Source organism: Somniosus microcephalus, chromosome 3 (genome assembly GCF_052327205.1).
Source record: "Somniosus microcephalus isolate GS21.2 chromosome 3, FLI_Smic_1.0, whole genome shotgun sequence".
Taxonomy (NCBI): Eukaryota; Metazoa; Chordata; class Chondrichthyes; order Squaliformes; family Somniosidae; genus Somniosus; species Somniosus microcephalus.
The window spans coordinates 161,215,030-161,231,261 of record NC_140989.1 but is presented as its reverse complement, the minus strand read 5'-3'; the positions used below and the strand labels follow the sequence as shown (position 1 = coordinate 161,231,261).

Sequence of the window (16,232 nt, the reverse complement as noted above, 5' to 3'; positions counted from 1 at the left end):
CTGAGCTAGTACTCTCAGGAAACATACCAGGGCTCTGAGCTGGTAATCTCAGGAAACATACCCGGGCTCTGTGCTGGTAATCTCAGGAAACATACCAGGGCTCTGAGCTGGTAATCTCAGGAAACATACCCGGGCTCTGAGCTAGTAATCTCAGGAAACCTACCAGGGCTCTGTGCTGGTAATCTCAGGAAACCTACCAGGGCTCTGTGCTAGTAATCTCAGGAAACAGACCCCGGCTCTGTGCTAGTAATCTCAGGAAACATACCAGATCTCTGTGCTAGTAATCTCAGGAAACAGACCCAGGCTCTGTGCTAGTAATCTCAGGAAACATACCAGGGCTCTGTGCTGGTAATCTCAGGAAACCTACCAGATCTCTGTGCTAGTAATCTCAGGAAACAGACCCAGGCTCTCTGCTAGTAATCTCAGGAAACATACCCGGGCTCTGAGCTGGTAATCTCAGGAAACATACCAGGGCTCTGTGCTGGTAATCTCAGGAAACCTACCAGGGCTCTGTGCTAGTAATCTCAGGAAACAGACCCAGGCTCTGTGCTAGTAATCTCAGGAAACATACCCGGGCTCTGTGCTGGTAATCTCAGGAAACCTACCAGATCTCTGTGCTAGTAATCTCAGGAAACAGACCCAGGCTCTGTGCTAGTAATCTCAGGAAACATACCCGGGCTCTGAGCTAATAATCTCAGGAAACATACCAGGGCTCTGAGCTAGTAATCTCAGGAAACATACCAGGGCTCTGAGCTCGTAATCTCAGGAAACATACCAGGGCTCTGAGCTAGTAATCTCAGGAAACATACCAGGGCTCTGAGCTAATAATCTCAGGAAACATACCAGGGCTCTGAGCTAGTAATCTCAGGAAACATACCCGGGCTCTGTGCTGGTAATCTCAGGAAACCTACCAGATCTCTGTGCTAGTAATCTCAGGAAACAGACCCAGGCTCTGAGCTAGTAATCTCAGGAAACATACCAGGGCTCTGAGCTAGTAATCTCAGGAAACATACCAGGGCTCTGAGCTAATAATCTCAGGAAACATACCAGGGCTCTGAGCTAGTAATCTCAGGAAACATACCAGGGCTCTGAGCTAGTAATCTCAGGAAACATACCAGGGCTCTGAGCTGGTAATCTCAGGAAACATACAACAACAACTTGCATTTATATAGCGCCTTTAATGTAGTACACAGGAAGGTTATCAGACAAAATTTGGCACCAAGGGGATATTAGGGCAGGTGACCTAAAGCTTGCTCAAAGAGGTAGGTGTTAAGGTGAGACTTAAAGGACAAGAGAGAAGTAGAGATGTTTAGGGAGGAAATTCCAGAGCTTCGGGCCCAGTCAGCCGAAGGTACGGCCGCCAATGGTGTAGCAATGAAAATTGGGGATCTGCAATAGACCAGAATTGGAGGAGTGCAAAGTCTCGGAGGGTTGTAGGGCTGGAGGAGGTTACAGAGACAGGGAGGGGCGAGGCCGTGGAGGAGAACAAACACAGCTTATCCAGTTTTGGTTGGCAACAACAACTTCACAGGAGCATTATCACACAAAACTGGAGAAGCTGTGTTTGTTCTCCTTGGAGCAGAGAAGGCTAAGAAGAGATTTGATAGAGATGTTTAAAATCATGAAGGGTTTCAATAGAGTAAATAAAGAGAAACTGTTTCCAATGGCCGAAGGGTCGATAACCTGAGGGCACAGATTTAAGGTGATTGGCAAAAGAACCAGAGGTGACACGAGGAAAAACTGTTTTATACAACGAGAGGCTAGGATTTGGAATGCACTGTCTGATAGGGTGGTAGTTACAGATTCAATCGTTGCCTTCAAAAGGGAATTGGGTAAAATACTTGAAGGAGAAAAAAATTGCAGGGATATGGGGAAAGAGCGGGGGAGGGGGACTAACTGGATTACTCTTCGAACGAGCCGACGCAGACTCGATGGGCTGAATGGTCTCCTGTGCTGTACTATTCTATGATTTTATATGCTGGAGGAGAGGGCCCCCAGTGACACCTCCAATCCCCTAGGTTTTATTCAGGAGTCAAGCAGGTCTATCATGCTGCATTACTGCTGGTCGGCCTCGCCTGGGGATCGGATTACCGAGTCTGCCTCAGACGATTGGCTCAGTGTCAAACGCTTGACCTCGTAGTGACCTACTGCTGAAGGAGGGCAGTGATTGGTTGATCATTGGGACAACCCACAAGCACAGGTATGACCCCTCGCTGGTCAGACGGTGGATACCCGGAGCTCCTCGCGAGTGCCAGTGAGCAGCAGAATGCACCATAAAACATGTGGCGGTGCTGCCACCATTCTTCTAAACACAGCACGGTCACACACCGTATCCCATCGCACACTGTTTCCATCAGTTGGCGGTGCTGAGTGTCAGCAGCAGCTGATTGCCTCTCTGCCACCCAACGAGGGTAGGCACTGAGCCCTGGATCTATGAAGACACATTCACCTATCCCTGCAGGCAGCTAGCAACTTCCAGCAGCTGTTGTCCTGTCCCAAGCCTCACCAACAACTTGCATTTATATTGCGCCTATAATGTAGAAGAGCGTTCCAAGGCGCTTCACAGAGGCGTAATCAGGGAAAAATCGATGACGAGCCAAAGAAGGAGCTATTAGAAGGGTTGACCGAAAGTCTGGTCAAAGAAGTGGGTTTTAAGAAAGGCCTTGAAGGAGGAGAGGGAGCTGGAGAGGCAGAGAGGTTTAGGGAGGGAATTCCAGAGCTTTGGGCCAAGACGACTGAAGGCGCGGCCGCCAATGGTGCGGCATAGAATTAAGGAGCTGCACAAGAGGCCAGAGTTGGAGGAATGCAGAGTTCTTGGCGGATTGTAGGGCTGGAGGAAGTTACAGAGATAAAGAGAGTGAGGCCATGAAGGGACTTAAACACGCGGTTGAGAATTTTAAATTGGGGAACCGGGAGCCAGTGTAGGTCAGCAAAGACTGGGGTGATGGTGAGCAGGACTTGGTGTGAGTTTGGATATGGGTAGCGGAGCTCAGAATTGCCTCATCAGATGGACATATGCCCTCAGTGCGGCACAAGTACCTGCACAGGGCAGCTTGCATCATGCCGGCTAGCTTGAGCTTCTAGACATCTAAATCAAATATTGTGTGCCAAGCCTTACTCGTCATGAACTGAGTAATGCAGGTCCTGATTGGCAAATTGGCTATTGCATTTCCCTACATTAAAACAGTGGCTTTACAAGTACTTCAGTGACTGTGAAGCGCTTTGGGACATCCTAAGGTTGTGAAAGGCGCTATATAAATGCAAATCTTTCTATTCTGATGTAAAGGGCTTACAATGCCTGAAATGGAACTAAATTCAGATCATAAAACAATCAACAAAATGATTTAAAGAACAGCAGTGAAAATATTAAGTATGGCTATAATGATAAAATTGCAACAACACATTAACAAAGGGTCAGGCAACTCAACACAAAATCCTACCTACATCATTTCACAAAAAACAGGGAGAAGGGCGAAAGGTAAAACAGAGCAGGAGTGGAGTGAGATCTGAGCAGTTGTGAGACCTGAGGGCAGACAAGTTTAACACTTAAAACAGCCCGACTGGAAAATCATCGCTGCTTCATTCAGACTACACACGTTTTTTTTAAAAAACTTATCAAAGTAGAGAGATCACGTTCACAGAATTTGGCTCATATACATTTACCAGCAACTGCAAAACAAAACAGCAGGCTTCCCTTCTCATAAAAAGCAGTGAAGTCAACTGTAAATCATCTCCAATGGATAGGCAGCATCTAAACCCGTCACATTGGATCCAAGGATGTGGTCCCCGTAGAAAGCTGGATTACTTGTATCGTCACTCAGAAAGTTCTGGCATAAAAGGAGTTAAGCTGACTTGATCCATTTTATGCGCCGTTCGGCATGACCAGACATTATCATGGTCTGAAACAATCCCTGGAGGCCCAGCAGCAGTTTCTTGCACTTAGCTCAGTCCGTTTGGAATCCAGCACTTTATTTCACTGCAAACAAAACCTCTTTTGTCCAACCTCCCACAATCCAGCTGAACGAGAGACCCAAAGCGGCTCGAATCGCTTCCAATAGGGAGACGAGCGATATTTGGACGAACTGTTCATCGGTCCCCATCGACAGGGCACCTCCTCAGCTCTCTAAAGGACCCCGCAGCATTAAACCAACACAAGTCAGAGAATTTCCTGCCTGCGCGGCTGATTATTTCAGCAGTTTAAAAAAAAAGCCCCTCATTCCAGCTCTTGCTTGATTCACTGACGAGGCTAAAAACCTATTAAAAGGGCTCACAGTCCAAGGGTCAGATTCAAACGGAAGCAGAACCATGATCTGAATTGTAATTCCCAACGACACAGACACAGAGCTCTGTCTAATTTAACAGGACAACAATCTGCTTCTTATTTCAGTAATTCTCTCTCCTTCAGATCCGTTTGGCATTTCTAATCCAGAAGCAGGCAGGACATTTACACACGCGCCTGATTTCAAGCAATTTATTTTATTTTTTCTACACTTTCGCACGATACAGATGAGGGAGGTCATTGCGTCTATCATAGTTCATCCATTGAGAAAGCTGCCATCATCCCCTCCCCCATCCAACTGCTTCTTAAACGATTCCAGGAGTTTTGTCTCCTCTCTAGTTCACCCAGACTTCCAATCCATGTGTTGATCACTTTATCACCAAGACTGCCTACCTCCTCCTCCATAACATCGCCCGTCCCCACCCCTTCCTCAGCCCATCTACTTCTGAAACCCTCATCCATGCCTTTGTTATCTCGAGACTCGACTACTCCAGTGCTCTGTTGGCTGGCCTCCCGCCTACCACCCTCCGTAAACTTGAGCTCATCCACAACTCTTGTTGCTCAGGTCCTAACTCGCATCAAGTCCCGTTCACCCAACACCCACCCCTGTGCTCGCTGACCTATATTAGCTCCCGGTCCAGCAACGCCTCCATTTTCAAATTCTCATTCCTGTTTTCAAATCCCTCCATGGCCTCGCCCCTCCCAATCTCTCTAACCTCCTCCAGCCCTACAACCCTCTGAGATCTCTGCGCTCCTCCAATTCTGGCTTCTTGCGCATCCACAATTTTCATCGTTCTACCGTGCCTTCAGCTGTCTTGGCCCTAAGCTCTGGAATTCCCTCCCTGAACCTCTTCATCCCTACTGTCTGACCAGTGAGTGGTTAAACCTGAGCTTGTGGGTTGTTAATGATCAAACAATTGCTGTCCTCCTTCAGGAGTAGGTCAGCGGGTCACTACGGGGTCAAGCATTTGACACCGAGCCAATCATCTGAGGCAGACTCAGCAATCCGATCCCCAGGCCAGGCTGGCCTGCAGAGTGTTAGACCAGCCTGCTTGGTTCATTAATGAAACCATTCACGTAACCCTAGCCCTTCACTGGAATTCCCTCCTTAAACCTCTCCACCTCTCTGGAAATCCCTCCCTAAGCCTCGTCACATCTATCTCCCCACCTTTAAAACCTACCCCTCACCTGTCCTAATATCTCCTTATGTGGTTAGGTGTCAAATTTTGTCTGATAACGCTCCTGTGAAGCGCCTGGGGACATTTTACTACGTTAAAGGCGCTATATAATGCAAGTTGTTGTTGATGTCGTAAGGGGAACTGTGGCTTAGACACTGACCTTTCACGCATGTGCGAAACTGTGAATGGGCCGCGCACCCAAAAATAAATTACGGGGAACATTGGATGAGAGGCTCCTCTGTTGGTCTGTAACGGCTCTTTGTTAAAAGAATTCTGATTGGGCACTGACCAGCTGTGAAGAACTGCCCCTGATTTGGCACCAATGGAACTGTCCCTGATTTGGCACCAATGGAACTGCCCCTGTTTTGGCACCAATGGAACTGCCCCTGATTTGGCACCAATGGAACTGTCCCTGATTTGGCACCAATGGAACTGTCCCTGATTTGGCACCAATGGAACTGCCCCTGATTTGGCACCAATGGAACTGCCCCTGATTTGGCACCAATGGAACTGCCCCTGATTTGGCACCAATGGAACTGCCCCTGATTTGGCACCAATGGAACTGTCCCTGATTTGGCACCAATGGAACTGCCCCTGATTTGGCACCAATGGAACTGCCCCTGATTTGGCACCAATGGAACTGTCCCTGATTTGGCACCAATGGAACTGCCCCTGATTTGGCACCAATGGAACTGCCCCTGATTTGGCACCAATGGAACTGTCCCTGATTTGGCACCAATGGAACTGCCCCTGATTTGGCACCAATGGAACTGCCCCTGATTTGGCACCAATGGAACTGTCCCTGATTTGGCACCAATGGAACTGCCCCTGATTTGGCACCAATGGAACTGCCCCTGATTTGGCACCAATGGAACTGTCCCTGATTTGGCACCAATGGGGAATCTTACTCAGATGCGAGAGCCAATTAAGATGGTTACGCTGCTGCAACAGGGAGTATTCCTCTGAGTCTGGGGTGGAGGTGAGCTGTCGGGGCTGATGGAGGGAGCTTTACTCTACATCGGGCTGCACTATACCATCCCTGGAAATGCCTGATGCCAACACTGAGTGCCTGAAATGGAGTCATTCCATTCCCCAGCACTAATGTTGCTGAGCACAAAATATTTTTTAAGAAGAATTATGGTTCAAGTACTGTCTTTGACCTCATCATAAGCAAACAGGAAATGAATCAGAGTGTGGCGGAGACCACATAGGGACAATAACACAATGTATAGCCAATGCTGTTATATGTACTTAACATAATTCACCTTGTATAGCAATGTTGTGATATGTACATGCTGGGTTGGGTTATTGGTGCAGGGTCCCTTTAAGGGCGTCGGGAATGTGATGACGTCATGACGTCGGTTGCGTGATGACGTCATAGCCCCTGCACGGGGCTGAGCCTTCAGACCTCGTGGAGATTGATTAAAGTAAGACACGTTTTGTTTTTGCTTAAAGAAAAGTCTCAGCTTGTTGATTTCTGTCGACTTCAACATTGGTGACCCCGCTGCTCTTTTGGACGATTCCAAAGACCTCATCTGAAATGGCGGCGAACGCCGTTTCCGTTAAATTAACTGAGTTTTGGGAACAACAGGCTGCCGCTTGGTTCGCCCAGGCCGAGGCTCAATTTGCGACCCGGGACATCACCGTGGACGACACAAGGTACTACTACGTCGTCTCTGCTCTCGGCAGCTCCACCGCAGCCAGAATCGTGAACCTGCTCAAAAACCCCCTGGAGCTCAACAAATACGAAACGCTGAAGGCGCACCTCTTACGAACTTTCGGACTCACCGTAGCCGAGCGCGCACGCCGGCTTCTCTCTCTGCCCGGGCTTGGCGACTCCAAGCCCTCGGAGCTGATTGACCACATGCTGACCCTCCTGGGCACACACACGCCGTGCTTCCTCTTCAAGGAACTGTTCCTCCAACAGCTGCCAGGTCAGGTACGGTCGGCGTTAGCCAACTCTTCCTCTACCAATTTCCACGACCTGGCCAAGGAGGCTGACACATTTTTCTCCGCCGGGCAACAGTACTGCGTGGCCACGCGGAGCCCTGCCCCCACTGATACAGCCCAACGGCGGCAACCCTCAAGCCTCTGCTTTTACCATGCACAGTTCGGCCCCAAAGCCAGGAAGTGCCGGCCCCCGTGCAGTTTTCCCGCGTCGAAGCAAACTAAAGACCACTCGTCGGCTGCTATGGCTGTCGGCCGTTGAGGCAGTTTGTTGTTTATTACAGACACCGACTCCGGACGTCGTTTCCTTTGCAACACGGGCACCCAGGTGAGCGTCCTGCCTGCGTCAACCATCGACATTCAAGGGGGGAACCATGGCCCCGTCCTCGAAGCCGCCAACGGCAGTTCCATCCGCACCTTCGGGAAACGGAACGTGGCGCTTTGTTTTGGCGGGCAATGGTTCACCTGGGACTTTGTCACGGCAAAAGTGTCCACCCCCCCTTCTCGGCGCTGACTTCCTCTGCGCCAATGGCCTTTTGGTGGACGTCAAGAACCGACGTCTCATCAACGCGGAAACCTTCAGCTCGCTCCCGTGTTCCCTCAGTGGGTCCAGCACGACACAGTTGTCCAGCGCACTCTCGGCCTCCGACGAGTTTTCCCGCCTCCTCGCCCAGTTCCCGGACCTTACGAAACCCACGTTCTCGTCCGCTGCCACTAAACACGGGGTAGAACACCACATTTCGACCACCGGTCCGCCCGTCTACGCCCGTGCTCGGCGCCTCGACCCGGGGAAGCTCGCTATCGCCAAAGCCGAGTTCGACACCATGGAGCGCCTCGGCATCATCCGCCGGTCGAACAATCTGTGGGCTTCACCCCTCCACATCGCCCCGAAACCAGGTGGTGGGTGGCGCCCGTGCGGAGACTACCGGCGCCTCAACGACGCCCGACCGCTATCTGATTCCACACATCCAGGACTTTTCCGCCCGCCTGGCCGGGAAAGTGGTATTCTCGAAAGTGGACCTCGTCCGGGGTTACCACCAGGTCCCCGTCCGGCCGCAGGACATCCCGAAAACTGCGGTGATCACCCCGTTCGGGCTATTCGAATTTCTCCGCATGCCATTCGGCCTCAAAAACGCCGCACAGGCTTTTCAACGCCTAATGGACACCGTGTTACGGGGCCTGACGTTCCTGTTCGTATACCTGGACGACATCCTCATCGCCAGCGCCTCCAGGACGGAACATGTGTCTCACCTCCGGACTCTTTTGGAACGACTCAGCCAACATGGCCTAATCGTCAACCCGGCCAAGTGCCAGTTCGGGCTGTCCTCAATCGACTTTCTCGGGCACCGCATCACGAAGGACGGGGCGGTGCCACTCCCATCGAAAGTGGAGGCCATGATGGACTTCCTGCAACCCCTCACCGTGAAGGCCCTGCAGGAGTTTTTGGGCATGGTGAACTTTTACCATCGTTTCGTCCCCCGAGCAGCCCAGCTTATGCGGCCCCTTTACGAGGCCCTCAAAGGCAAGCCCGACAAACTCGCCGTCAACTGGTCTGATGATGATGGCCAATTCTTTCACAGTACGAAAAGGGCCCTGGCTAACGTGACCATGCTGGTGCATCCGTTGCCTGATGCGCCGATCGCTCTCACCGATGCCTTGGACTATGCGGTCGGCGCCATCCATGAACAGTGGGTCAACGGCGCCTGGCAGCCACTCGCCTTCTTCAGCTGGCAGCTCCGCTCCAACGAGCGGAAGTACAGCACCTTTCATCGCGAGCTTCTCGGCCTCTACCTCGCCGTCCGACACTTCCGTTTCCTGCTGGAGGCCCGCCCGTTCACGGCGTTCGTGGACCACAAGCCGTTGACCTTCGCCATGGCCAAAGCCTCCGAGCCGTGGTCGGCCCGTCAGCAACGCCAGTTGGCCTTCATTTCGGAGTTTACAACGGACATCCAGCATGTGGCTGGGAAAGACAACCCCGTCGCCGACTGTCTCTCCCGAGCCGTCGCCAGCGCCGTGCACCTCGGCATCGACTACACCCGCATGGCGGCCGACCAGGCCTCCGACCCGGACGTCCAGGCCTACAGGACGGCGGTCATGGGCCTTCAACTAGCAGACGTCGCGTTCGACGCTGCCGGCACCACACTCCTGTGTGACGTCTCCGTTGGGCAGCCACGTCCCGTCGTGCCCGAAGGGTGGAGACGGCAAGTATTCGACGCCGTCCATAATCTTTCCCACCCGGGCAGGAAGCCGTCACAGAAGCTGGTGGCGGCCAAATTCGTCTGGCACGGGCTCAGGAAAGACGTTTGCGACTGGGCCAGCACCTCTGTGGTATGCCAACGCTCGAAAGTACATCGCCATACTAAAGCCCTGTTGGCACCTTTCGCGGTGCCTGAGAGGCGGTTCGACCACGTTAACGTGGACCTGGTGGGGCCCCTGCCGCCCTCCCGCGGGTTCACCCACCTCCTCACAATGGTCGACAGAACCACCCGATGGCCGGAAACCATCCCGCTGTCTTTAACGACGGCCGCCGATGTGGCTCGGGCGTTCATCAGCACTTGGGTCGCCCAGTTCGGCGCCCCATCTGACATTTCCTCCGACCGGGGGCCCCAGTTCACGTCAGAGCTCTGGAACGCTGTTGCCCGTGGCCTCGGGTTGAAACTCCACTGTACCACAGCTTACCACCCTCATGCTAACGGGCTGTGCGAACGGTTTCATCGCTCCATGAAGGCCGCGCTCCGAACCAGCCTCCGGGACGATGGCTGGATCGACAGACTCCCGTGGGTCATGCTGGGACTCAGGACCGCTCCCAAGGAGGACCTCCAATCCTTGTCCGCCGAGCTCGTCCACAGACAGCCGCTGCGGGTTCCCGGGGATTTTGTCCCCAACGCAATGGAGCCTTGGTCCGCAGCCCGTCAGCGGTCCGACCTTCTGGACAACGCCAAGGTTTTTGCTCCGGTGCCCACGTCGCAGCACGGCCTCCCGCAGTCCCACGTTCCGCTCGACCTTCGTGCGGCGGAGTACGTTTTCGTCCGTCACGACGCCCACCGGGGACCTCTTCAGCCACCTTACGATGGACCATTCCGTGTCCTGGAAACTGGGGACAAGACCTCCGTCGTGGATGTCGGCGGTAAGCCGGACTGCATTTCCGTGGACCATCTTAAGCCGGCCCACCTGGATCTGGACCGACCCGTTGAGTTGGCACAGCCCCAGAGGCGGGGCTGACCTCCGGTTTCTGCACCCTCCGTTCACCATCGGGTGCCGACGAACCCCCCGGTCCCCACCCCGGAATTAAGGAGCCGTTCCAGCCGTATGATCCGGCCCCCCCCAACAACTGACATTGCCAGTACTAGTGAATTCTGGGGGGACGTATGTAGCGGAGACCACATAGGGACAATAACACAATGTATAGCCAATGCCGTTACAGGAAACTTTGTGTTATCCGGAGGCTAAATGTCCGGCAAGCTCGAGCCACCGGCAAAAATCAGGAGCCATTTTGTTAGGTTTTTTTTCTTCTCGTAGGTGTTTTTTTTCTTCTCGTAGGTTTTTTTTCTTCTCGTGGCTTTTTTTTCAACAGTCAGGCTCTGCAAAGTCTCTGTAGCTTAGCAACAGCTTCAGAGAGACGCTTCCAAGGTACGGGCCGACTGTTTAGAAGCTGTTGCTAAGCAACAGTGTTTGTTGTCAGATACGGAGATGAAAAGCTCCGTATGCTTCAACATTAACGCTGGTGTGTCCGGCAGTTTTGAGGGAACGACAACAGCTCGGTCCCGTCGGTGCCGGATAGCACAAAGTTTCCTGTATATGTACCTAAACATAATTCACCTTGTATAGCAATGTTGTGATATGTACATGCTGGGTTGGGTTATTGGTGCAGGGTCCCTTTAAGAGCGTCGGGAACATGATGACGTCATGACGTCGGTTGCGTGATGACGTCATAGCCCCTGCACGGGGCTGAGCCTTCAGACCTCGTGGAGATTGATTAAAATAAGACACGTTTTGTTTTTGCTTAAAGAAAAGTCTCAGCCTGTTGATTTCTGTCGACTCCAACAAGAGCTGTCTAATATATTGCTGCTGGGATTCTTTGCTCAACATCTAGATACATTTTTGGCCTTTATCAAACCATTATTAAGTACCCAACTACCACTCTCTAAACAAAGCATAAGTTTGACCAGAAGTAAGACTACAATTTCCTAATATATGGTAGATAAGGTGCAGAAGTCTAATGGTTCTGGTACTAGACTGCTAACCCAGAGATCATGAGTTCATAATCCCATCATAGCAAGTTGTGAATTTGAATTCAATAAATCTAGTCATTTGTAGACTGACAGCAGAAAAAGTGACCATGACAAACTGTTGGATTGTTGTAAAGATCCAACTGGGTCACTAATATCCTTCATTGAAGGGAAACTGCCGTCAGTCTGGCCTACATGTGACTCCAGTCCCACACTATATAGTTGACTCAATGCCCTCATGGCAACTAGGGATGGGCAAACAGCTGTTGCCCACAATTTACAACAGTGACTACACCTCAAAAGAACTTTATTGGCTGTAAAGCGCTTTGGAACGTCCCGAGGTCGGAAAAGGCGCTATATTTCCCTCAAAAAGCTGTTGAGGCTGGGGGGTCATCCGAAAATTTCAAAACTGAGATTGACAGATTTTTGTTGGGTAAGGGTATTAAGGATTATGGAACCAGGGCAGGTAGGTGGAGTTACGATATAGGTCAGCCATGATTTAATTGAATGGCTGAACAGGCTGAAAGGCCAATCCTATTCCTATGTTCCGACCTTCCTAAGATTCTAAATGCAAGCCTTTTTTTTTAAATGCATATTTATCCAGTATGACATCAGGGGGATGGAAGGATGCATTAGATTAAACATTTTTCAAAAAGTGGAATCACTTGCCTTGTGCTGTTTAATGGTTTGACATAATTTTGAAATCTTCAAATATAATAACAAAATTTTACATTTGTTTTAAATCTTTGCCTTTCTACATCAAAGTATGGTACAAGGGCACAGGTTCCAGATACCACTGAGGGATTCAAAATCTCCAGAGACCATTCTCATCCATACTGCTCACACTTGAACCAGTCGGGTTAAATGCCATAAAGTAGAGTGAAGCAACAACGTGCATTTATATAGCACCTGTAAAGTAGTGAAACGTCCCAAGGTGCTTAGTCACCTGAAATCAGTCTCCTGGTTTCATACTAATAGTTCAAGAATTAGGACAACACAGCCCTGTCGTCTCCAAAACATCACAATCCATTCATCAAACATGCCACTTCAAAAAAAAATATTAAAATTATTTTACACTCTGTTGTACTGATATTGGAGAAAAGCAACTAAATCAGATCAGTCTTCTGGCCAATATTTATCCCCCAACCAACATCACTAAAAACAGATGATCTGGTCATTATCACATTGGCTGCTGCGTTTCCTACATTACAACACTGACTATTCTTCAAAAGTACCTCATTGGCTGTAAAGCACTTTGGGACGTCCTGAGGCTGTGAAAGGCGCTATAGAAATGCAAGTTCTTTATTTAAAGAAGTTGAACTGTTAGAAATGAAAGAAGTTCTCTGACTGTAATAAAGATGTTAATAATCGGTGCACTTGTGGCGATATGTCACGTATACCAATCATAAGCTGCATTCTCAGAGTGAGCACAAGCGTAACCCCTTCAGTGACTACAAAACAAATAGAAACATAGAAAAATAGGAGGAGTAGGCCATTCGGCCCTTCAAGCCTGCTTCGCCATTCAATATGATCATGGCTGATCCTCTATCGCAATACCATATTCCCACTCTCTCCCCATACCCCTTGATGCCTTTTGTGTCTAGAAATCTATCTGCTATCTCCTTCTTAAATATATTCAGTGACTTGGCCTCCACAGCCTTCTGTGGTAGAGAATTCCACAGGTTCACCACCCTCTGAGTGAAGAAATTTCTCCTCATCTCAGTCCTAAAAGTCCTACCCCATATCCTGAGACTGTGACCCCTTGTTCTAGACCTTCAGCTAGGAGAAACATCCTCCCTGCATCCCGTCTGTCTAGCCCTGTCAGAATTTTAATACGTTTCAATGAGATCCCCTCTCATTCTTCTAAACTCTAGTGAATACAGGCCTAGTCGACCCAATCTATCCTCATACGAAAGTCCTGTCATCCCAGGAATCAGTCTGGTGAACCTTCGTTGCACTCCCTCTGTGGCAAGTATATCCTTTCCTAGGTAAGGAGACCAAAACTGCACACAGTACTCCAGGTGTGGTCTCACCAAGGCCCTGTATAACTGTAGTAAGACATCCTTGCTCCTGTACTCAAATCCTCTTGCAATGAAAGCCAACATACCATTTGCCTTCCTAACTGCTTGCTGCACCTGCATGTTTGCTTTCAGTGACTGGTGTAATAGCCCTATATTTATGAAGATAGAGATTCACTGCGGTCTGGCACAGTCAAACATTACTGGAGTTTTACCATTATATCAAGGGAAATGCGCAGTCTAACTCCTGATTCTAGGAAATGTTTCAGAATACAGCCATTGGGCATGCTACTACCTATTTTTGCTTTGGTGTGTGTGTCTCTCACTCTCCCCGCTAAGTAGAAACAGTCAGTGTGCAGTGAGTGTTTGGACGGTAGACAGTTCAATGTTTCTGTACGAATGATAACCCCAGCAGTGTGCTCAGCAGCAGCTCCACATCCAATTCAAGTGGAAGAAAATGTGCCCACTTGGACAGATGAGCGGCACAACACTGAGTCCTTTGTAACACCAGGCAAGGAAAGTGGACAAAATGGCAGAAGCAGCTGCCCAAGGATCTGCCAGCTGTTTAATTACATGACAGCAGATGATTATCATTTGATTTTTATGTTTCTGACAAAAATCAAAATCAAAATGTTCTCCATAGAGCTCAGCTCCAGCAGGTTGGGCAACTATGGAAGGAGATCTGTGACCGCAACTGTGGGTTGTCTCGTGCTGCGGCCATTTCCTTTTTTAAGAAAGGGATCACTTTAATAGTTCACGATACGCAATCTTCAAGTCTCCTAAACCAGTGCGCTACTGTCCTGTTCTAAAGAAAACTATCGGATTCATTCACAGGCTAAAATGTATCACAGTACTGCTGGAGTATAAAATCCAAGGGGTATGGTAGTGCAGTGGTGATGTTACTGGACTAGTAATCTAGGTGCTTGGACTAGCAATTTCAGGAAACACAAGTTCAAATCCCACCATTTGAATTCAGTGCTTTTTAAAAAAAATGGAAATTAAAAAGTTGGTATCAGTAAAAGTGACCAGGAAACTAGGACTGTCGTTAAAAACCCAAGTGGTTCACTAATGTCCTTTAGGGAAGGAAACCTGCCGTCCTTACTCGGTCTGGCCTATATGTGACTTCAGGCCCACCCCAACGTGGTTGACTCTTAACAGCCCTCTGAAGTGGCGTAGCAAGCCCCTCAGTTAAAGCACAGGAACATCACCTTAAATCTGTGTCCCACATTAACCAACACTTCAGCCATTGGGAAAAGTTTCTCCTTATTTACTCTATCAATACCCTTCATGAATTTGAACACCTTTATCAAATCTCCTCTTAACCTTCTCTGCTTTGAGAACAAGCCCAGTTTCTCTAGTCCCTCATCCCCGGGACCATTCCAGTAAATCTCCTTTGCACCCTTTCTAAGACCTTGACAGCCTTCCTAAAGTGTGGATTTCCTCACCAGAGGAAATAGTTTCTCCACATCTGCCCTATTAACACCTTTTATCAATGTAAACACCTCAATCAGTTAACCCCTTAATCTTCTATACTCAAGGGAATGCAAGGCAAGTTGATGCAATCTGTCCTCATAATTTAACCCTTTTAGCCCCGGTATCATTCCAGTGAATCTGCTGTACCCCCCCCTCCCCAAGGCCAGTATATCCTTCCTCAGGTGCAGTGCCCAGAACTGAACGCAGTGCTACAAATGAGGTCTAACCAGAGTTCTGTGCAACTGAAGCATAACTTCTTCCCCTTTGTAATCCAACCCACGTGAGATAAAGAGACAATTGATGGGCCTATATTGCAGTAAGACCCATGGCGTCCATTTCCGATGCTCAGATCTCCTGCAGCTGGGGGTGATCCAAAAAATATACTTGCCGGGATTCCCTCAGCCATAGCTAAAGACAAACCAGAAAGGAGTAGACCTGTAGGCACAATGATGCCTTTCAATAAAATGGTGAAGAAAATCATAGAATCATAGAAAGTTACAGCACAGAAGGAGGCCATTTCGGCCCATCGTGTCCGTGCCGGCCAACAAAGAGCTATCCAGCCTAATCCCACTTCCCAGCTCTTGGTCCTGCAGGTTAGAGCATCCCAAGTGCACATCCAAGTACTTTTTAAATGTGGTTCGGGTTCCTGCCTCTACCACCCTTTCAGGCAGCGAGTTCCAGACCCCCACAACCCTCTGGGTGAAGAAATTTCCCCTCAAATCCCCTCTAAACCTTCCACCAATTACTTTAAATCTGTGCCCCCTGGTTTTTGACCCCTCTGCTAAGGGAAATAGGTCCTTTCTATCCACTTTATTTAGGCCCCTCATAATTTTATGCGCCTCAATAAGGTCTCCCCTCAGCCTCCTCTGTTCCAAGGAAAACAGACCCAGCCTATCCAGTCTTTCTTCATAGCTAAGATTCTCTACTCCTGGCAACGTCCTTGTAAATCTCCTCTGTACCCTCTCTAGTGCAATCACATCTTTCCTGTAATGTGACCACCAGAACTGCACGCAGTATTCTGGCTGAGGCCTAACTAGTGTTTTATACAGTTGAAGCATAACCCCCCCAGCTCTTGTATTCTATGCCATGGCTAATAAAGGCAAGCATT

At 49.5% G+C, this 16,232-nt stretch overlaps 1 protein-coding gene across 12 annotated transcripts in view; it reads right to left on the bottom strand.

Annotated features, from left to right (window-relative positions):
• Positions 1-16,232, bottom strand: part of syne1b (spectrin repeat containing, nuclear envelope 1b) — an 834,787-nt gene that overhangs the window by 123,849 nt on the left and 694,706 nt on the right. The gene's annotated exons all lie outside the window — the stretch shown is intronic.